Genomic DNA, 22,500 nt, shown 5'->3' with positions numbered 1-22,500 from the left:
TGTCCCCGGTGTCCCCGTGTCCCGGTGTCCCCGGTGTCCCGGTGTCACCGGTCCGCGGGCCGTCACTGAGCGGAGAAACGCGCACCAGGAGGATCGTGTTCGTCATCGTGTCCCCGCCGCCCTGCCGCTCCCGATCCCGGTGCGGCCCGCTCCCTCGACTGCCGGTCGTCGGGCGCCACCTGCCGGTCGGTCGTTTTGTAGACAGTCCAGAGAGGTCGACCAGATGGCCGGGCCGGCCTGGGCGGTCGGGGCTCATTTGTGAATGACGGAGGTGTTCCTTAGAGTGGGGGGAGGTTACGGGATGCTAGATCGTGGGCCCAGAGGCCAGGGGGGCGGGGGATGGTAGCCCCTCTACGTTTTTGTGTCCCCCCCCCCCCTCTTTTTTTTTTAATGAGGCTTTTTAAATCGTTCATTCGTTCATTCATTCGATTCGTGCAGTGGAAGGATGGACACTTAACCACTAGACCGCCAGGGAAGCCCCTAGCCACGTTAGCCCTCATCCATGGTTTTTAGGAATGCTACCATTCATCTGACTGGATGGACTTGAAAGATCCATCGGAGGTTCCAGAACCTGGGTCTCTTGGCAAGGGCGTATCATTTTCCAGATGGAAAGGACTATGCCAACGATGTTCTCAGAATGAATGGAGTGTGCAAAGAGGTAGAAAGAGAGGTTTCCCGAACGGCGGGTGGGGGGTGGGGGGGGGGGAAGGGCCAACCACCTCGTCCTCTTCCTCCCGCAGCCGCTGGGTGGGGCTGGCAGACTCCCTTCTTCTCATGGCACTGATTTGATCTCTCCACAGCCTCAGAAAACACGTGCAAACAACTCAGAAGATACCCAAGCACAGTGTCCTTTACCTGGCTCCCAGGTCGCTGGCTCTCGGCCTCTATCTGTCTCTGTCTCTGTCACTCGCTCTCTGTCTTTCTCTCTCTCCTTCTCTGGCTCTCCCAGGCCCCCCACCCCTGCTCTTCCTCCCACTCTTCTCTCTTTCCTCCCCCCTCCTCTTTCTCTCTCTCTCCTCCTCCCTCCCTCCCTCCCCTCCCTCCCTCCCCTCCCTCCTCTCCCTCCCCTCCCTCCTCCCTCCTCCCTCCCTCCTCCCTCCTCCCTCCCTCCCCCCCCCACCCCCACTCCTCCTCCCTCCCTCCCTCCTCCCTCCTCCCTCCCCCCCCCCCTCTCTCTCTCTCTCTCTCTCTCTCTCTCTCTCTCTCTCTCTCTCTCGTCTCTCTCCCCATGCCCGCCTTCCTCCCCTCCCTTTCTCCTTCCTCTCTTTCTCTCTCCCTCTCCCTCACCCATCCCACTCCCCCCCCCCCATCCCCGGTCGGTCATGTGGCATCCTCATTTTCCACGAGAAGTCAGGAAGCCGGAAGCGATGTTGGACTGATGTTCGCATGCTACGGAATCCCCCTTCCCCGGGGATAGCTGCGCTGCTGAAGGGGATAGCCGCGTTGCCTCTGGCGGGCCGTGGCGGGTGGCGATGGTGTCTTTTCTTCTGTATGGATAGAAATGATTTGAAGAGGAGGCAGGATGGGCCTAGGTCCACTGACTCACACCAAGGCCCTTTGGGAGCTTTTCAGTGAATCGGGACGGAACATTGCTCTCCGTGCGGGGAGGGAACCGGGATGGGGCACCCCGAGATGGACCGCTTTGGCACACACGTGAGTTGGAATTTCAGGCGCTTCGGACGCGACGGGTGGGCTACCGGGACGCTCTGCCGCTCTGCCTCCCCGCCTCTCCCTCCCTCTTCTTCCTGACCTGAAAGGAGGACCAAAATCTTCCTTTCCTCCTCCAGAAGCTCAAGCTCAAGCTCAAGCTCAAGCTCAGAGCCCGCCGTTTCGTTTCGAGTCAGTGAATTCTGGCTTGGGCTTCTCCTGCGTGTGTGTGTGCGTGTGTGTGTGTGGTGGTGGTGGTGGTGGTGGGGGGGGGGGGCACAGTGCACGCGTCCCCCGGCCGTGGGTTGCTCTCTTCTCGAGCTGTCTCTTGGGGACAGGAACTTCTCAGGCGACAACTCAGAAGGATCGTGGAGGGAACATCGTTTTTCCTCCCTCTCCCACGACTGATCGATGCGGACGTACACACGGGAATCTCGCGCCCCCCTTCCCCGCCCCAACTGAGAGGAGTCACCGGTACGTGGACATCCTTGCGGTCACAGACGCTCTCCGTGGCTCTTCTATGTGGCCGGGCTCCCTGGCCTTCCTTCACCGCCCCCGCCCACCCCCCGATGAAGTTGCATCATCGTTCGTAGTGTCAATGCTGTGAGGAGATAAGCTTTTCGAAATAAAATTCTCCCCGCCTTTCCTTCCCAAGGGCACCGTGAACACCTACCTACCTACTCTCGTGTGCAGTGCTTATGGACCCAGCTGGAGCAGAGGACCCTCTCCGACACACCCACGGACTCACTTGCTCCGAGTCGTCGGGGAGAGGGTGTTTGGTTCTGTGTTTTAAACTGGTGGGCCGATGACACGTCATCTCCTAGGAAGCCACCGGGTTCACCTCACCGGTTCGGGTTCGGTGGCGTGAAGTACATTTACATCCTCCTTAGGTTTGACTCTGAAAGTCTTGGGGCCCTGAGTAGGACGCCCCCAAATGTGCCTCCGTGGCGTACGGATGTTTTGGAATTAGAGTGACAACACCACACCGCGAGAGGGACGCTCTGACTCTCCTTTACTTCTCCCCTCTGAAATCGGGAAGAAAATCTCTCACGTGAAAGGGGAGGGGGGCGGGCGGGAGGTGTAGGGATCACGACGAACTGAACTGAACTGAACTGCTTTCATGTCTCCTGAAATGTTCACGAATCATCTAAGTAGGATTGCTCATGACAAACAGAGGACATAGGTGTGGACGAGATAAGAATGTTTAAGGGGAACTTTCCCCCCAGTGCTTGTTTTCTGTAGGCCGACTTCAAGATTTTCCAGCATCTCTGGTCATCTCTGGGCTTACAGCTTGGCTAAGTGCCATGACAGGGTGAAATCTCAGCGAGTGTCTACATCATCGCCACATAAGATAAAATACTGAAACGTTCATGGCTCCACAAGTCTGAGGGTCTCCCTTCTTTGGACCTTTTACGGAGGAGAGACTGAGCATGTTCGGTTCCACGCCTAGCTAGATCTTGTGCTTTAGGGAAAGACTGTACTAGGTAGGAGCCTTGACTTCTACACAGTATTCCATGTTCACGCTGCTCACTGCGGTTGGCTTCCTTACTTTCACTGAAGGAAAAAAAAAAAAAAAAAGAAAGAAAAGAAAAAAGACAGTGTCCAAGGACGAAGCATTGTAAAGAAGGAACGTGTGTGGTCCTTCTTTAAGGACCTGAACCTGATGTCGCCATCCTCATGGGAGGAAGAGGACTTTTTTTTTTTTTTTTTTTTTTTTCCGGGGGGTGGGGGGGTGGGGGGGCGCGCGGGTGGAGGCAAATTAGGAAGTATGGAGATGAGGTTTGGGGGAAGGAGCGAGAGGTTTTAGTCCTAAAGGTAGTCATTTCTCAATGGGAAAGAAAGAAATCAAGGGAAAAGCTAAAAATGGGCACAGACGATTGGAAAAGGCGTGTGAAGAAAAGAGGCTTTCGAAAGGAATCAGATCTGTGGTCAGGACTGGATGAGGATGGATACAAAGACAGAAATGACTTTTCACATCAACATTGAAACCAGTGCCAAATTAAGATTTAGTTGCCTCTCTCTGTTCAAAGGACCAGGTTTGGGTTTAGGGTTTGGGTTTTTCTTCTATCGGTCTGCTCTGTCCATCATGAGAGATTAGATTAGATTAGGAAAGGATCTTTTCCTTTATCTTTAAGGAGGGAAAGAAAGAAAGAAAGAAAGAAAGAAAGAAAGAAAGAAAGAAAGAAAGAAAGAAAGAAAGAAAGAAAGAAAGAAAGAAAGGAAGGAAGGAAGGAAAAGAAAGGAAGGACGGAAGGACGGAAGGAAGGAAGGAAGGAAGGAAGGAAGGACGGAAGGAAGGAAAGAAGGAAGAAAGAGAGAGAGAGAGAGAGAGAGAGAGAGAGAGAGAGAGAGAGAGAGAGAGAGAGAGAGAGAGAGAGAGAAAGCTTATGTCTTTGTCAAAAGTCATCACTTATTTTCTAGGCTGCCTTTATCAGGTCTCGGAGGACTCACATCGACTTCGTCCTCTCGATAGTCAAAGAACCAGGTCTGGCTCAGAACTGAAAAAGAAGCTTCTCTCTCTGCCTAGCAAGTCTTTCCTTGGGATGCTGGTGACATGCCTAAGGAAGCACTGTTTCACGGTGACCTATCATCTGATGAAGTGCCTTACGATCTTTTGGATATTTTGGACACACTTGCCCCCAAATTGAAGGACCGATGAAGTCCTTTGGACTTAGAGATAGGATCCAGGAGGAGAGGGCCCTCCAAGTAGCTCAAAAAATGTGTTCTCTCTCCTGAGAAATGAGAGAGATGAAACTGACTAAGTTTCTTGGGGAGGTTCGATGACACGGGAAGCGTTGTCCAAAGAGGAAGGAACGACGTGAAGTCTTCTTTGGCTTGTGTCTGTACACCGATGTGTTCTAACGGTTCCAGAAATGATGGGATCTTTCTTCCCGGAAGTCTTCTCTGCCCTGGCATAAAGGGCTGTCTGTCGTCGTCAAAATGGAGGCTCACACGAAAGGGACTGTACCCAGTATCACGGAGATGTTCTAACCGACTTTCACGCCGAGGCGGCAACAACAGCCCGTTGAAAGATGGTGGGGGTGGCGGGGCACACGTGGGTGGAGCAAGTCCATTCTGTCCTTTCAGCATCCGGTCGGGGCTATGGCAGACGGGAGACGAGACGAGACGAGACGAGATGAGACGAGACGAGACGAGACGAGACGAGACGGCGGCCCAGCCGGTTGCTCCCTGGCCAACCTCCCCCCTGCCCCTCCCCTTGCATTCCTTCACCCGCCCATCCCACGGTGTCTTGAAGAGGAGTCCGATTGTCAATAGACGTGGGCAGGAAGATTTTCTACGGTCTACCGGCAACGGGAACGGCGACGTCTGACCTCTCGTGCTTGTAACCCTGGGGGGTGGGGGTGGGGGTGGGGGGGAACGTTTTTCTCTCTGGAAAGAAAACCTCCTCTCTCTGGATCCTCGGACCCCCAGCCACTGGACTTCATTCCACTGCCACTTATTTATTTATTTATTTTTGTGGGATGCGGGCCTCTCACTGTTGTGGCCTCTCCCGTGGCGGAGCACAGGCTCCGCGGCCATGGCTCACGGGCCCGGCCGCCACGCGGCGTGTGGGATCTTCCCGGACCGGGGCACGAACCCGTGTCCCCTGCATCGGCGGGCGGATCCTCAACCACTGCGCCACCGGGGAAGCCCTCCACTGCCACTTCGTAGGGGTCATCCAAACATTCTTGTGACCGTGGCTATGTTTTCCGTGTGGGTTGAGGTCTTCCCTCACCGCAAGCCTGATGTCCTCACCGTGGCACAGAGACTGTTAAAGAAACGAAATGTGCTTGCCGCCTGGGGTCTGCCTTCCACAGGCTTCCGGGTGATCAGATCGAGGCACCCCTTTCACTGGGCAAATCCTACAATTCTTCACAGAAGCTCTTGAAAACTTTTTTGGAACCGGCACTCGTCCAGTCACGCTCAATCATCAGGCAGGGCCGGCAGAACCGATGGAAAAACTGGACTCCAAGAAGAGCAAGAATGACTTCCATGGGGTTGAGTGACCTGAGGAGGAGGAGGAGGAGGAGGAGGAGGAGGAGGAGGAGGAGGAGGAGGAGGAGGAGGATGTGTATGACTACTTGTGTAAAATGGGACTGACTGGGGAAGCGGGGGATACTTAGGGGGTTGGGTGGGATGAACATATACACATTACTGTACATAAAATAGGGAATCAACAAGCATCTCCTACTATAGAGCACAGGATACTCTACTCAATACTTTGTAATAACCTATGAGAGAAAAGAATCTGAAAAAGAATCTTTTCAAAATTATTTATTTATTTATTTATTCATCCATTCATTCATTTATTTATATTGCGGTATGCGGGTCTCTCACTGTTGTGGCCTCTCCCGTTGTGGAGCACAGGCTCCGGACGCACAGGCTCACGGGCCTAGCTGCTCCGCGGCATGTGGGATTTTCCCGGACCGGGGCACGAACCCGTGTCCCCTGCATCGGCAGGCGGACTCTCAACCACTGCGCCACCGGGGAAGCCGCTAAAATATATATGTGTAGATATAGATAGATAGATAGATAGATAGATAGATAGATAGATAGATAGATAGAGATTTATAAAAATCTCTGTCTCTCTGTCTCTCTGTCTCCGTCTCCGTGTCTCTCTCTCCTCTCTCTCTCTCTCTCTCTCTCTCTCTCTCTCTCTATATATATATATATATATATATATATATATATATACATACATACATATATATATATATATACATATATGAGAGAGGGAGGGAGGGAGAGAGAGAGAGAACTGAATCACTGTGCCGTATACCTGAAACTAACACGACATTGTAAATGAATTATATTTCAAATATTTTTAAAAAAAATCTGGAAAAAAAAAAAAGAGAGGGAGTGGGATTAGGACTGATGGTTAAATCTTTTGTTTTCCACATACAAGGGAAACAGAAACAAACAAGGAAAACCCAAGTTTCTTTTTTTATTTTTAAAGATGGATATCCATTTGGTAACTTATACCTCTGTCAGCAGGATGGAATCACTGATCTTTTTCTCCTTACCTTCCTTAATTCAGAAACTCTCAGTGAGGCTTCTTATTTCCTTGGCGATACAGCTATTTGCATACGTTACCTGGAGGCCAAAATTATGTTTCCATGAGACAGGGATACACACTTCTGGATATGAAATTCTGGTGCTACTCGTTTCCCTTAGGGTGTTGTTCTTAACCTGAAAACGGGACTGCATCCCGAAGTTTTGTGAGTTCCCTTCAATCTCTGGCTACGACTCTCTCCATGAATGTTGGCCATTTTCTCCCACCCTTTTGGCTTGGCATCACTGAGGCCTAAAACGGCCTTTTGCCCCTGAAGCCCTGCAGACGGAAGCTAGAGAACTTGATGAAAACCTTAGAGAAACGGCCACAACGGCTCCTATGGAAAGAATCCTCGTGCCTGTTTCTGTGAGAGCCACTCCGAAATTTGAACCAAACACCCGACGACATCATCAGAGGTATTTCAAACTTCTAAAGTTACTTCGACCCTGACATCTAGAAATCTCCTTCACACACACACACACACACACACACACACACACACACACACACACACACACGAGTCACCAGCTCAGCTTTAATATGTTCCAAGGAACTTTCAGAGGAGGGAACTGTTGAGCTCCCAGAGTAGGCCGCCCCAAAATGTGCCTCCATGCTCTATTGATTATTTTGAATTCAAGTGACAAGAACCGGCCAGCACAAGAGGGACACACTGGCCCTCCTTTCTGTCCTCCTGCGGAGGAAGATCTCAAGTGAAGACATCTGCTTCCACACATGTCCATGATTCTCAAATGGTGTAGTGGGGTTTCCAGGGTCAGGAAAAGGAGGGGACACCTTTTGCCTGGAGAAAAGGCCTGTTTCTCACACGTCCTCCTCCCGTCACCTCCTCTCTCCCTCCTTCCCTCCCTGCAGTTTGGAGGGGGCAGCCTGAGGGTGGCGAAATTGGGGAAAGAAAAGAGAAAAAGCCATTCATTAAAGAGAAGCTCGAGGCAAAGTCAAAGGCTCCGACCTGACCGGAGAGCTTTCTGCATTTGAATCGAGCGATTGAACGAGGCCCTGCGGAATGAATCGTCCGGACCTCCCCTCCCCCGCTCCTGGCAAAGGTCAGTCCAAGGGGACTTAGGAAGGAGCTCTGGAGAAGGAACGGGGGTGGGGGTGGGGGTGGGGGCGGGACCAACAGACAATAGCCGCTGCCTGCCTGCCTGCCTGCCTGCCTGCCTGCCTGCCTGCCTGCCGGGTTGAGGCCTGAGGGCTGAGGGCCACGCCGCCTCCTGTAACACAATCCCTTCCAGGAAACTGCTGTGATGACTATGTGGCAGTGAATCATCAAATCCGAACTCTCTTGGCCTATTTCTGCAAAAGGCCCGAGTCTCAGCTATGACAGATTCTCTGGATTTCTTCGCACATGGACTGACCCGCACCCTCCCATTCTGTCAGATCCTCCTTTGTACACACACCTCCACTGGAAGGGCTCTTTGGCCTCGTCCAGAAAAAGAACAAGCAAAAACAAACACACAAACAGACTGAAATGATGTGTCGGTATTTATTGGAAAGAAACACGCTCCTCTCACATACTTGAGGGCAGGAAGCGGAAGGCAGGTTCTCGGCCGGAGGGGGACGGGAAACCTGAACCGACGTCGGTCAGCGGGCCGCCCCCCCCACCCCCCTTCTCTCCCACGTCACGTGGGCGTCCCTGCCCTGCTGTTGATATTTCACTTGGGAAACTTCTGTAGGCCGGCCGAGATGCCAGCTTGCTGTCCTGCTGCTTCATGTCCATCTATCTCTGTCAGCCATGCCCAAAAGGCACGTGAAATCATGGAGAGCAAATAGCACACCCAGAGCTCTCTCTCTCTCTCTCTCTCTCTCTCTCTCTCTCTCTCTCTCTCTCTCTCTCTCTCCCCCCCCCCCCGTGTGTGTGTGTGTGTGTGTGTGTGTGTGTGTGTGTGTGTGTGCGCGTGTGTGTGTGTTTGGATTTCCCAGGAACCTATGAGGGAGCAAAGGGAGGGCTGGGTGAAGGAATCCTGGGTGCCTGTCATCGCACACCCTGCAGAGCACCATTTATTTCCATCTCCATATCTGAAAGACACTTAGTCCTCATTTCAGCAACTTGATGGTGATTCCCCTTCTAAATACATGACAAAACCTATGAAGTACTGGACTCATTGAATCTGTAGCTGCTAACAGGGTCCAGGGAGTTTTCAATCAATGGCAGGAAAAGAAATGATCCTGAACATAAAACTGCCAAGAATTCCTATGGATGGAGTTATCGTGGACCGACCACTGGTGAGACGTGCCATGGGGGCTCGCGTTGGACAGACTGGAATGGGATAGGTAGAGCCAGTCATCCCATGTTTTACCTCGAGCTGCAGAAGCAGAGAATATCATCTAAAAGCCTACCTTCATGGTATCTCAGTGCTCAGGGCTCTTCCTTCTCAGGGATCTTGTGTTCTGTAGGGATAATTCACGTGCTGGGGCAGTAGGTTCCCAGTATCATCTTGTGAAATGGATTAAATGATGTCTTCCTTTTGAAAAGATAAAGACTATTTGGAAAAGTTATTAACAGTGAACGCGTGACGTTATCCTCTCTGATCTATAAAGTAGAGTTGACCGTTGAACCACCAACATGGAGGGTTACGGCTGCCGACCCCGACCCCACGCGCTGTGAGCGTCCATGGATAACTTCACACTCAGGGCCCTGTATCTGCGCTTCCACCTCCGGGGACTCAGCAACCGACCACAGATCCTGCAGTGCCATAGTGCACACCTATGGAAAATATCCACCTATGAGTCACACGCACACGCACACACACACACACCCACACACACACCCACACCCCCACACACCCACACACATCACCCCCACCGCCCCCCCACAGACACACACTTCACAGTGCTGTTGGGCAACGGCCCTAGCACAACCTGAGAGCCTTCGTGGTATTCGGACTCCATTACCTTTGTGTGTGTGTGTGTGTGTGTGTGTGTGTGTGTGTGTGTGTGTGTTCGTGTGTTCTTTTACCTTTAGTTTTGAGGACAGAGGTAGGGCCGAAAAGAGGTGAGCAAAGCCTTCCCCTGGAACCTGAGGAGGTGTTTAAGGGTTCTGGTTGGCAGATCACCAGTGTGCTGAGTGCCAGGTCCTGGGGACAGAGCTTCTCGAAAGAAAGAATGTGCTTCTTTGTGTCTTGGTGACCTGCCGACCGACCGACCGACCGACCGACCCTGGTGGGATGTGGAGCCCATCCGTGGGAAGGGCCCTTCTCGCCTGGGTCTCGGGAGGATCCTGGGTGCAGAAAGCTCCGCCCTCTACCTTGTATTTTGCCCGTGGAGTGGAGTTGGACGGTGTTTCTAAAGACTCACGCCGGGATACCAGGTTCTGCCGATTCCGGGACCGAAATAGGTCCTGCTCCATCCCCTCTCTCCCTCTCCCCTCTACTGCCTTCGTTCAGGCTCGCACCTCACCGGTCTCTGTCCTGGCTGGGCCTCTGACGACCCTGCCGGCCTCTACCCTGGCCCCTGCTCCCTTGGTTTCCGTGCCGCGTAGAGAGCCATGGTCCTCAAAAGGCAACTGGTCACCTTCTCCCTTTTGTGGAGTCAGTCCTGGCATGGCTCCTCCTGGCCTGGACGTTAACATCACGTGCAACGACTGACAGACTGTGTCCTTCCTCCCGGCCTGATCTTCTACAGGCTCCCCGCCGAAAAGGGGGGGTAAAAGTCCGCGTGTCTTCCCAAAGTTGAAGATTGGACACGCCTGCCTGGCCGATCGATTCCTAGCTCCGCCACTTGGGAAACCTACTGGATCTTCTGTCGAGACCGCAGAGACATCTTCCTTCGCGGTGCGGTCGTCGGCAGCGGTTCTCTAAGCCGGCCCCGACCGTGTCGGAAAGATGTGTCCCTCCGCCTGTCGAGGACCCGACGAGAGTCAGATACCTTAAGCTCGGTGACTTCCCTGCTGTCTCCCTTTCTGTGGCACAAGCCCATATCCCTGGGTGAGCCCTGTCTTCGCGTGGGCGTGACTTGGCACCACGGTCCGGAGGTCGTGGTGGAAGATCGTGTGCCCACGAAGAAGAGATCCTTGCTCCCGGGGGGGGGGGGGGGGGGGGCGGGGGACGTGGACTCTGGGCATCTAGCGTCCATCTTCTCCACGTTCTTCTGAACCCTGCTCTCCCTCTTTCCGCCCCACAGCTCGCCTGATGGTTCGTGGGGAGATGACATCCCAGCCGGCGAGAGCCAAATGATCTTCCCAACGCACGAGAAAAGGAGAGGCGCGGGCCCGGATCCGTCTTAATTTTCTATGCCTAAGAATTTCTAAGAGTTCTCATCCTCCTTTGGCATCGCCCGCGCCCCCCACCCACCCACCCCCCCCTCACCCACCCCCACTCACACCCCCCCCCCCCCCACACACACACACACACTCCGCACCCCCGCCAGAGTATAGTTGCTTTTTCAGATTGCCTCTCTTTGCTCAGATCCAACAGAAGAGATGTTAGGTTCGGACGCTTCTCTGGGTCTTTCTTTGTTTTCTTAGGAGGGCTCCCCGTGTCGCATGAAACTCAGAAGAAATACATGCGTAAGCTTCTCTCCTTGTGAGTCTGTTATAACACGTGGAAGATCATTTAAAGATCCGGAGGAGGCAAACTAGGATTCACGCACCCAAAGTGGAGCCGGGTGGCCGGTGGGAACGGGGTTCCAGGTGCCTTCCTGTTTGGGGGAGGGGGAGATCTCCCCCTCTACCCCTCTTGAGTTCCTGTGGCTGGACTCATTCTAAAATGGGCCCGATGGGCTTCCCTGGTGGCAAAGTGGTCGAGAGTCCGCCTGCCGATGCAGGGGACACAGGTTTGTGCCCCGGTCCGGGAGGATCCCACGTGCCGTGGAGCAGCTAGGCCCGTGAGCCGTGGCCGCTGAGCCTGCGTGTCCGGAGCCTGTGCTCCGCGACGGGAGAGGCCACAAGAGTGAGAGGCCCGTGTAATGCAAAAAAATAAAAATAAAAATAAAGTAACATGGGCCCAAGGCGCGGAGAGACGAAGGTGTGTGGGGGGAGCGGGGTGACCTTTCCTTTCATTCGAGGGCTGAGAAGTGGCTGAAGCGGGCGGCGTCTCTCCTGCTCAGACCGAGGAACGAACGGTACATGGGTGAGACAGACAGGGAACCGGACCGAGAGACTTAGGTTTTGGGGTGTGCCGTGAGCGAACGAGCGAGCGAAGGAAGAAGCTAAACAGAGCTCGGGTTTGCGGTGGTCCGCAGTGTTTGTCTCCGAAGGTTTCTCGGGCCCGAATGCCCTAATTTGCCGATCGCGGCGGCGGCCTCCTACCTCCGGAGGCAGGGAGTGCACCTTTCAGCCGAGAGATGGATGTCTCGCTTTCAGGGAGACACAGAGGAGAATCCCAGTGTCCCTCGGACAAACGTGGCTGCTTCTGGAGTCCCCCTTCGCTCAAAATCGTCAATGTGCCACGGAGGCCCGTTTTGGGGTGGCCGATCCTGGGCCCAACACCCTTCTCACGGAGAACAGGAATGGTCAGAATGGACGGTATCAAAGTCCAGGGCGCCACCAGCCTGTTTCAAAGACCTATCTGCCAGCAGCAGCTGTTAGCTGTAACCTCGTACTTTCCGAGTCCCCTCCACATACCCCCCCCCCGCCCCACCGCCGCCGCCGCCCCCGCCGCCACTTTGCCATCTTGGCCAATCCCAACGGATCCTCGCTTCACGAGCACCCTTACTGCTTGCCAGCTTCAGGGTGAACAGATCAGGTCGGCCGGCGGGGTGGTGGTGGTGGTGGTGGTGGTGGTGGTGGTGGTGGATCACGGTGGATGAATAGGAGGAGCGGAGAGGACGTGTAAGGCAGGGAATCTCTCCAAAGGTGGGCTCTTGGTGGGACGGAAACAAACGTTTTCTGTTTTCTTTTCTTTTCTTTTCTTTTTTTTTTTTTTTTTTTTTTTTTTGTGGTACGCGGGCCTCTCACTGTCGTGGCCTCTCCCGTTGCGGAGCACAGGCTCCGGATGCGCAGGCTCAGTGGCCGTGGCTCATGGGCCTAGCCGCTCCGCGACATGTGGGGTCTTCCCGGACCGGGGCACGAACCCGTGGCCCCTGCATTGGCAGGCGGATTCTCAACCACTGCACCACCGGGGAAGCCCGGAAACAAACGTTTTGAATAGGGCACTGCCTGAGATTGGGTGAATCGGAGGGACCTCTACGGGGCCCCCCCCACCCCCTCCCCACCATGAAAGGGCCCCACACAAGCCTGCCCTTTTTACCCCAGTTGAAAACCCTCTCTAAAACCAGAAGGCCAAAAGAAGAATGACCGTGAGAGATCTGACCGGCCATCGCTTGGGACAACAGTGAGGCCAGTGAACCCAGTGAAAAGTGGACAGAGGGGCCTAGGTCCCTTGGCTCGACCCCTTCGCTGAGAAGCCAAAGCCTTTTACACGGGGATGAGCTTTTGCACACTTAGGTTTCTTCGGCCGGTGCAACGTTCACGAAACACGCCAAAGGAAGATGATCGAACGATGGACGTGTTTGTTGTCTGCCTGAGCCCACACGATACGAAATAGAAACTGGGGGAGGGTGTGTGTGCTGATGTTCGGGGTCTGGTGGGAGAAATCCTGGAGGGTTTTTGCCCTTAGGGTGCCTTGGTCTGGGGTTGACTTGTGTGCACTGAGAAAGAGGGCCGTTATTGAAGGCGCTGTGCAGATTTTGGACACCCTGATCCATGGAACCCTGAAGTTTGGGAACCTAGAAATCTTTTGGTCTGCATTTGAGTTGGAAATCATCTCCTCGACAGAAAGAAGTACATAGAAGGAGGAGGAGGAGGAGGAAGAGGGGGAGGGGGAGGGGGAGGGGGAGGGGAAATGGAATTGCATGAGCAGATCAGCCCTGGGGGCCTGAGTCTCAGACACACACAGACACACACACAGACACACAGACACAGACACAGACACAGACACACACACACACACACACACACACACACACACACACACACACACACGAGGCTCGCGGGAGTAAAAGAAGATGAACTTTTCCTCTGTGGACACCCACCCACGACTATACCTAGTTGTCCCAAGACGAGAAGCTCAGCTGTACATTGAACCCTTATCTGTTCCTGTGCTTTCTTGCCGAACATTCTCATGCGCTTCTTTCCCCTCGTGGAAGCACTTGGTATTCCCCACAGGTAGCCACCGTGGAACCAGCTGCTGATGATCCAAGAATTTGGAGGATTTCTGGAAATGATCAGTGATCCCGAGACAAACTCTCCCTTTCGTGATCCAAGCAACTCGGGGGGTGGGGGGGGTGGGGCTGCCTCTCACCCCCACCCCACCCACCGCCTTCTCCCTTGTGTACAAGCTATCTCTTTTAATTAAAAAAAAAAAAAAAAAAAAAAAAAAAAAAAAAAAAAAAAAAAGTTTTGCCGTGCTAGCCTTAGAAGCCTTGTGGAAACGACCTTCATTTTTCTGGTACTGCTGTGCCAGAATCTGGAAAGGGCCTGGTAACAGGTACTGTATGTCTGTAGCTCCCTTCTAGAGCTGGCCTGTTTCTGCGTAGGGATCCGAGTGCCGCAATGAACTTGTGAGAGAGCTCTCTTGAATGGCTTAGAAGGGAGCACTCCGGAATTCAGTCCACTAGAAAGGGAAGGGACCCAAAGGTTTTAGGCAAGTTCAGGTGGTGATCTAGGCTGAACCCTTCAGCCGAGAATAGCCAAGGTCAAGGTATGGGTTTTATGAAACTAGGCATGTCTTTAGCGTGATCAGCGTTCGAGGTCATCCTTTCCTTCTATCTACGTCGACCCCAAATCCAGTAAGTTCACGGGAGTGAACCAGATTCGTCGGCAAGAAAAAGAACTTGGGGATGATGGCTGACATCATCGTCTGAAGTCTCAGGAAGTGTTCACGGGCCATCTCGTCGTCATGGGATCTCGAACAAGTGATGTCGATAGCTCTAGGTGCAGGAACTCCTTAAGAAGCGTTATGTTTTGTGGTATGTCTACTTAAAAACAGTCTCGCCCAGACCTTTTGGGTCACTTTAGAAACTTCAGAGTTGGCATAAGTGGAATGATGGGGAATTCGTGGAATGTCTGGATCCTTTCCAAAGATAACCTATGGAAACGTTCGTTCATGGCTCGACAAGTCTCAGTGGACCTACTTCTGTCTCCTTATTACAGAAAGACTAAAGATGTTTCGATGTATGAGTCCACACCTCTGGCATCACTCTGGGGAAAAGAAAACATTTTTAAAAAGTGACACTGTGTGAAAATGTATGCTGGTGAAATGGAATCATCCCTTTGCCAGTCCAGAATCACTGGTGTCACAGACGCCGTTCACCCTGGCTTCCTAGTTCCTGTTCATGACCGATTCAGGTTTCTGAGGGTTCCGAATTCTGATTGTCCTTTTCTTGTTTTCTTCTCCATTCGTGTCTCAAAGAACTTTACGTTCCAAAAATATTTTTTAACCTACCAAATCATAGATTGTCCGTTTGTCACAAAAACTTTTAGGTTGAGAGATCTTTTCTTTCTTCCTTCCTTCCTTTCTTCCTTCCTTCCTTCCTTCCTTCCTTCCTTCCTTCCTTCCTTCCTTCCTTCCTTCCTTCCTTCGTCCCTCCCTCCCTCCCTCCCTCTCCTCTCCTCTCCTCTTGTCTCCTCTCCTCTCCTCTCCTTCCTCTCTCTCTCTCTCTCTCTCTCTCTCTCTCTTCTTTCTTTCTTTCTTTCTTTCTTTCTTTCTTTCTTTCTTTCTTTCTTTCTTTCTTTCTTTCTTTCTTTCTTTCTTTCTTTCTTTCTTTCTTTCTTTCTTTCTTTTTCTTTCTTTCTTTCTATCCCCCAAGTCTGTGCGTTGTGTTTCTTTCACTTTGTTCTGTTCCTAGGTACTAGGGATTTCTTTTAAATTCCATTAGCTTAAATAAGGGGCTTTGCATTTTTTGGCGAAAGCACCAGAAATGTATTTTCTCATTGAGTGTCGGAATGTTGTTTGCCGTGGATGAGGCAGGCTCTCCTTCTGCCAGATGACTGACGATTGGATGGAGGACAAGAGTACACGTGAGTAGGATCACGAACACTTACTGACGTTTCAGAGGACCTTAAATGAAAAACAGAGAAGCCTAGCCTCCCCCCTCCCCGCCCTGTAAAATTCGTCTGAAGTGGAGAGAAGACCTTGTTAAAAAATCATTTTGCTTTTCGTTCGATCCACATGGTGCGTGGATTTCCTAGCAGAAACTTAAGCGAGGTGTGTGTTCATCATTCAGCAGAATTCTAATTCTCTAGTTCTAAGGAAAACTACTCCAACGCTTGAGGAAGTCACCTTCCCGTGCAATCCTTAGGGAAAGCTCCCACCAAATTTAAGGATAGGAAATTTGGTTTGTAAACAAACGAGAGTCTTCATTTGGCGACCTTTGGTAGAAGTGGGGTGGGGGGGTTGTCTCACTTTCCATGGTTCCACTGTGCACACATTTCAATGACTAGGTGAAATCGCACCAAGAGCCTAACTACGTGTTTCAAATGTCAGTTTCCGCGATGGATGAACGGTAGCTGCGTCAAGTTCAAAGTCTGCTGCTTCCCGTTCGGTCTGCAGTGACTCCACCGATAACAAACGTGCGTGCCCCGTGTCCGGGGACCGATCCTCTTTCAGAGCCTGTCGGTGATTGCCTGGCGTGTATGTGTCTGTTTCCCAGGTCACACGCAGTGTGTCGTTGTGTTGCCCCCCGCCCCGGTCTGGTCTCCCCCGTCCATGGAAAATAAAAAGAAAGAATTGCCCGGGAACGACGAAAGTGCGGCTAAGAAACCCAAAATGATGACGCTGGGAGTCATCACTTGGATGGGGTTAGGAGACACCTGGGCATGCCTAGGACAACGCTGCCACCGTGTGAGAGACCAGCGCAAGGAGAGCTGAAGAAAACAAAGAAAAAAAAGGAGGAGGAGGAAGGGGAGGAGGAGGAGGAGGAGGAGGAGGAGGAGGAGGAGGAGGAGGAGGAGGAGGAAGAGGGTGGGGGGCGGGCGGGGGTGCGGGTGGGGGGAGGACAGGCTGAAGATGTCTCCAGGCGATGACGTTGGTGAAACCGTTCCCATTCAGAAAAGCACTTCCAGAGAAGAGAGTTCAGGACCCAGAGGGCACAAAGGGTTATCGTGTTGGAGGCTGATCTTCAGTTAGGGGAATAACAAGCAAACACACAAAACCTAGGACTGCTTATCCAGATGTAGAAAAGATACCACGCCAAGAAGGCAGGCAGGAGAGCAATGTTGAAGATTGCTGTTCCTAGGACCTTCCAAAATGAATCGGAGGCTTTCATGGCATGCTTTCTGTGACGGTCCACCACTCAATAAATCGTACTTTGGCTCTCTTTTTATTTCTCTACCTTTTAAATGGTGAGCGAGTAAGAGAGTTTTAAAATGTTTTGATAGGATTTTTTTTTTTTTTTTTTTTTTTTTTTTTTTTTTTTTGTGGTACGCGGGCCTCTCACTGTTGTGGCCTCTCCCATTGCGGAGCACAGGCTCCGGACGCGCAGGCCCAGCGGCCATGGCTCACGGGCCCAGCCGCTCCGCGGCATGTGGGATCTTCCCGGACCAGGGCACGAACCCGTGTCCCCTGCATCGGCAGGCGGACTCTCAACCACTGCGCCACCAGGGAAGCCCCCTGATAGGATTTTTGAATGTCGTGGGAGAACGGTATTTTCCCCCCGTGGATGAACAAGATTGCTTTTTCGAGCTTCACCTTTCACGGTCATTTTAGGGTCCTGAACTGCCCTGCCAAGTGAGCCCTGTGTGTCGCTGTGTCCCTTCAGAAGGGTTGGTGCTTGATGACATCATGATATCGAAATCTTGATGGTTGACTTACAGGACCACTGTTGGGAGTTTGTTTGTCGTCTTAATCTTCCTTACCTACTGCACTCACGTGACTGTCCACTCTTTGTCTCACTTCTCTCTCCGCACCCCCACCCCCCACCCCCCACCCCCCACCCGGTCCTTCTCTCATAGATATAGACGTACGGGCACAGAGAGCGCTAACAGTGCGTCCGTACCTATCTCTCCATCGTTACAGGTGTTGGTACAGATAGACATGTACATGTCGTCTTTACCCCCTCCGTGGGCACTTAGTGGAGTTGCTGGGTCGCATGGTAGTTTTCTGTGCAGTGTTTTGAGGGACTTCCTTTCTGTTTTCCATACTGCTGTCTTTTGTCGGAGAGCCGTTCTCTCACCCGCCGGGTGACATCTCTGAGTCCTCCCTCCGGCGTGCCACGGTGGTGGTGGTCTCTCTCAGCTTGAAAAATACGTGTTGGATCGGGAGGAAGGAGGCACTTTTTCTGCTTGTACGAACTTGCTGTCGCAACTCCAGATCCTGTGCCTGTCCGAATATCTTCGTCCAGAGAGATGCGTGTGTGCGCTTTTTTCGTTGCCCCGTTGAATTCTTTCACTAAAAGAGGTTTTCTGTTTTATTTCTGTTTGTTTTGTTGTTGTGTTTTGTTTGTTTGGTTTTTACTAAGAAAGTTGTGTTCTTTCTTTCTTTCTTTTTTCTTTTTTTCTTTTTTTCTCTTCTTCTTTTTTTTCTCTAATGAAAATGTTCTGTTCTGGCCTCCTGCCCACTTTTCTCACTGGGTCGCTTGTTTTCTGGAGGCTGAATTGTGTGAGGTCTTGGTCTGTTTTGGATAGGCTCCCCTGACGGGATGTGCTTGGGCTTGTCCTAGGCCTTTATACGTCCACGTCCACGTATACGTATGCCACAAGCGTACGTAATGTGTGTACGTATGCGATACGTGCACGCTTTTCTCTTTGTTTTAAAGGCCAGAGAAGTTCTACAGCTTGACTTCTTGGTTGGTATGGTTTGGTGTGGTCCTGGTGGGACTACGGTTCGCTGTCAGTACTCACCGCACTCCACACACACACGCACGCACGCACACGCACACACACGCTCACACACACTCGCACTCAGAGTGTTGCCTTGTGTCGACGTACCGGAACTCAGTTTCTTTAGTGGATGGCTATTGACTCCACCCTCGCCCCCTCCCCACCAGCCGCCCGCATTCCCCCAACCCCCGCCTCACCCGCCCCCACCCCCCCCACCCCCGCCCGGCCCGTGATGGATCGTGGTCAGTCCGTTATGAAATCCATGTTCTCGTGACCGCAAGTGCATTTTCCCCACCCTCGCAGCACCCATGTGTTGTCTTTGGACGAATTCCTGCGTTGTTCCCTGAGCGCTTGCCTGGTTTCGGTTTGCCAGTCCCCGACTTCCGTCCCTCTCTCTCTCCCTCCCTCCCTCCCTCCGTCCGTCCCTCCGTCCTTACATCCGTCCCTCCGTCCCTCCGTCCCTCCATCCGTCCCTCCCTCCTTCCCTCCCTCCCTCCCTCCCTCCCTCCCTCCCTCCCTCCCTCCCCCCCGTCCGGGCAGCCGGGGATCTTGCTCGTGCCCCTCTGGGCAACCCGTGCCGGGCGCCCCGGGCCCCGCCGGCGTCTCCGCGGGATTTCCCCCCCGCCCAGGAATCGCGTTGGGGAGCGCGTCTCCTCCGAGACAGCCTCCCGGCGACATCTCCCCGGCTTCCCCCGCCCCCCACCCCCCCACCCCCGTCTGCTGCCCGGGTCGCACCGTGTCGTGTCGTGCCGACCGGGGAGCTAGCTCCGAGATGGACGACACGGGGCCGCCGCGCCAGACGCCCGCCGCCTCGTCCCGGGCTGAGCTCGGGCGTTTGGGCGGCCCGGCGCTGCCGCCGCGTCCTCGGTGGCCGGCCGGCGACAGGGATCCGGCCCGGGGACGTTGGAGCCGGTTGTCGGGAGCCACCTGGCGGCCGCTTTTATATTGTCCCTTGTCTCTGGAGCTTCGGCGACCTTCGTGAGGGCTGTGAGTCGGCCGCCGGGCCCGAGGCAGAGTTCCGGCAGCCAGGCGACGCTGGTGGCCACTGTCCCGGTGGCGCCCAGGCGTGGGCGCCTCCTGCTGTCGCTTGAGATTGGGCGTGCAGGTCTATGAGGGTGTGACCGTCGCCGCGCTCTCGAGCCGCTCTGGGGGACCGCCTGGCCCGGTCGACCAGCATCCGTCCGCTCCCCTCCGGCCGCGGGGACCGACCCGGCCACCCGACACGACCTGGGCCGGGCCGCCGCGGTGGGAAGGGAGAGGGTCTTCCGCGCCCTCCGGAGCGCCTGCGGATGGGCGGTCGGTCGGGCTTTCTCCTGGCTCACCCTTTGGAGCGTTCATTCCCCGACCCCCCCCACCCTCCCTTCCTCTCTTCCGCGGTCCCCACAGCGCCCCGCTCCGGAAGGTGGGGGACCGGCCCGGGCCCGTGCGTTTAGGTTAGGCCGGTGGCGGGCGCGACGGGCTCGGTGGCGGGCGCGCGTGGGGCCCCTCCCGGTGGTCGGATTCTTTCTCACCGATGTTTGGCCGAGTCGGACTCGGGAGGTGGGGACCGGCCTGGGCCGCGAGGGGTGACCCGGAGAGACCGGCCCGGGCCCGGGCCCGGGTGCGGTCCCTCCCTCGTGGGCTCTGGTCGCCTGGGAGGCGCCTCCCGGGGCAAAATGTTTCCAAGTGCCCCTGGGTCCGTGGACGTGGACGGACCGGGCCTTGCTCGCGCGGGTGGCCGGGGAGGGCGCACCCGGCCCTTCAGCGTGCCCACGGGGGGTCCTGGTCGGCGGACTTTGAGTTTTTTCTCACCCTCCCTCCCCCGCCCCCTCTCCTCCACCCGCCGCGAGTCCCGGCCGGGGTGGGGGTGGGGACCGGCCCGCCCGAGCCGTCCTGGGTGGCCCGGATAGGGCGGCCCGGGCCCGGGCGCGGTCCCCCGTGGGGCCCGCTCGTCGGAGACGGCCGAGTGAGATATTTCTTTTCCTTTCACCAAGTCTTGGCCCGGAGACTCGGAGGGACCGGTACCTGCCCGTGCGGGTGAACCGGGGAGGGCGACCCGGCTCGCGGCCCTCTCCCACGTTTGCCCGCCCCGCTTGGCCCGCCCCCCCCCTCCCCCCCACCCCCCCCCCCCACTCCCCCCAAGCTCCTCGGGTCGACCAGATGGCCCCGAGAGCTCCGGGGCTGGTGTGGATGGGGAAGTGTTGGGGACAGGCGGCCGGACCGAGGTCCCGGGGACCCCCCCTGCGACGCGTGCGTGGGCCCCGCTGCCGGGCGCCGTGATTTTTTTCGCCCGAAATGGGCCTTTTTTGCCACCAGATAGGTGCTGACACGGTCTTCTCTGGCGTCTGTCGCTGAGGACTTTGGGAGTCTGGACGCGCGCAGGGTCCTGGGCTTTGGATCGCCGTCTGGTGGCCGAGCCGACCCTCGCCACTTGAGCCGCCCGCCTGGGCCTGCGCGCCGGCTCTCGTGTGTGTGTCCGGCTGACCCGACCCGCGGTGCCGCCTCCGGTCTCTGGCTCACCCGAGGGCGGCGGGGCGTTGGGTCTTCTACCCCGTGTGACTCCCCTCCCCGCCGCAGGCACCCGGTGGTGGCTGAGACGACGACCCCACCCCGCAGGCTCCGTGCCACGTGTCAGGCGTTCTCCTCACTCGCGGGGTCGTCGGCCACTTTTGCCTGAGAGGAGAAAAAAAAAAAAAAAAGAAAGAGGGGGTTTGGGGTGCCGCCGGTGAGGCCGAAGCAGGCTCCTCTGGTGATGGTCCTCGCTGTGCGTGCCCCTCCCCTTCGGGGCCTGGTGGTCCCTGGCTCTCTGGCATGACTGATCGATGTGGTGATGTCGCGCTCTCCTGGGCCGGGCCTTAAGGTCGCGCCAGACGAGGGACGGACGTTCTTGGCGAACGGGACCGCTCTTCTCGTTCTGTCCGCGGGCCTCCCCGCCTCTCTCCTCACGCTCTCCCGGCCTGTCGAGGGGTGTGGGGAAGGGCAGGGGTGGTGGTCCCCGGCCCTGACCTTCGGCCTCCCGCCCCCTGCCTCACGGCGTGGGTGGCGGGGCCGTGGTCCTCGGACGCAGCAGACGCTCTCGCTTCGCCTCCTCGGCGTGTTGCCCCCGTGGGCGGTCCTCCCCGCGTTGGTGGGGGGGTGCCGTCCCGCCGCTGCGCCGCGCGCCCCTGCCGGTGCGTGAGCGTGCCTCGTTCGATCCTCTGTGGTGCCCCTGGAGCGCTCCAGGTCGTCCCTCAGGTGCCCGAGGCCGAGCGGTGGTGTCGTTCCCTTCTCCCAGCGTGCTCCTCGGGGTCCCCGCCGCCGCGGTGGTGCGTCCCGTGAGTGGCTCTCTTGGGGGGGTCGAGACGGTAAGGGAGGCGTGCCTCTGTTTTCCCTCCCTCGGTTGGGGGAAACAGGGGCCGCCTCGTCGCGGTCGTCCTCCCACGGTGTTGCTGTGGCACGGGGGGACTGACTCGGGCCAGGCGAGCGTCCGCGTGTGCCCACCCTCCCCCCCCACGTGTGTGTGTGTTTGTGGCGGTCGGGGGGGAGGGGGTCGCACGCGGGCGTGGGTGGCGAGCGCGTTGGGCCGGGGCCTGTGAGAGAAGGGGGTCTTTCCGCCCCTCTCGGGCGTGCTCCCTCCTCTCGGGGCCCCCGATGGACGGGCCTGGGGGCGGCGGAGGTTGTGCCCCCGGCTGTGGCCGCGAATGCTCCTCTGGGCCTCGTGCTTACCCATACCGCAGACCCCTCTCCCAAACCCCGCCCAGTCGTGGACTTTGGCGGCTCGTGGAGCGCCTCCGTGGGCGGGCCCGAAGGGGAGACGATGGGTTGGGGGGACGACGCCCCCTCGGTGAGGAAACCTTCTCTAGCGATCCGAGAGGGAGCCTTGGGGTACCGGACCCCCCAGCCGCTGCCCCTCCCGCGCGTGCAGTGGCCACGGTGTTGGCGACTGCCAGAGCACGTGGGCGGAGCCCCTCGCCTTCGCGGCGGGAGGGTTCTCTGCGCCGGCCCCGCGGTGGGGCCGGGCGCCGCTCTTTGCCTACCGCGGCCCGCGCCTCCCCCCTCTGAGTCGGGG

Source organism: Kogia breviceps (genome assembly GCF_026419965.1).
Source record: "Kogia breviceps isolate mKogBre1 chromosome 20 unlocalized genomic scaffold, mKogBre1 haplotype 1 SUPER_20_unloc_4, whole genome shotgun sequence".
Lineage (NCBI taxonomy): Eukaryota > Metazoa > Chordata > Mammalia > Artiodactyla > Physeteridae > Kogia > Kogia breviceps.
The sequence above is the reverse complement of the archived record's forward strand: the minus strand, read 5'-3'. Positions refer to the sequence as shown.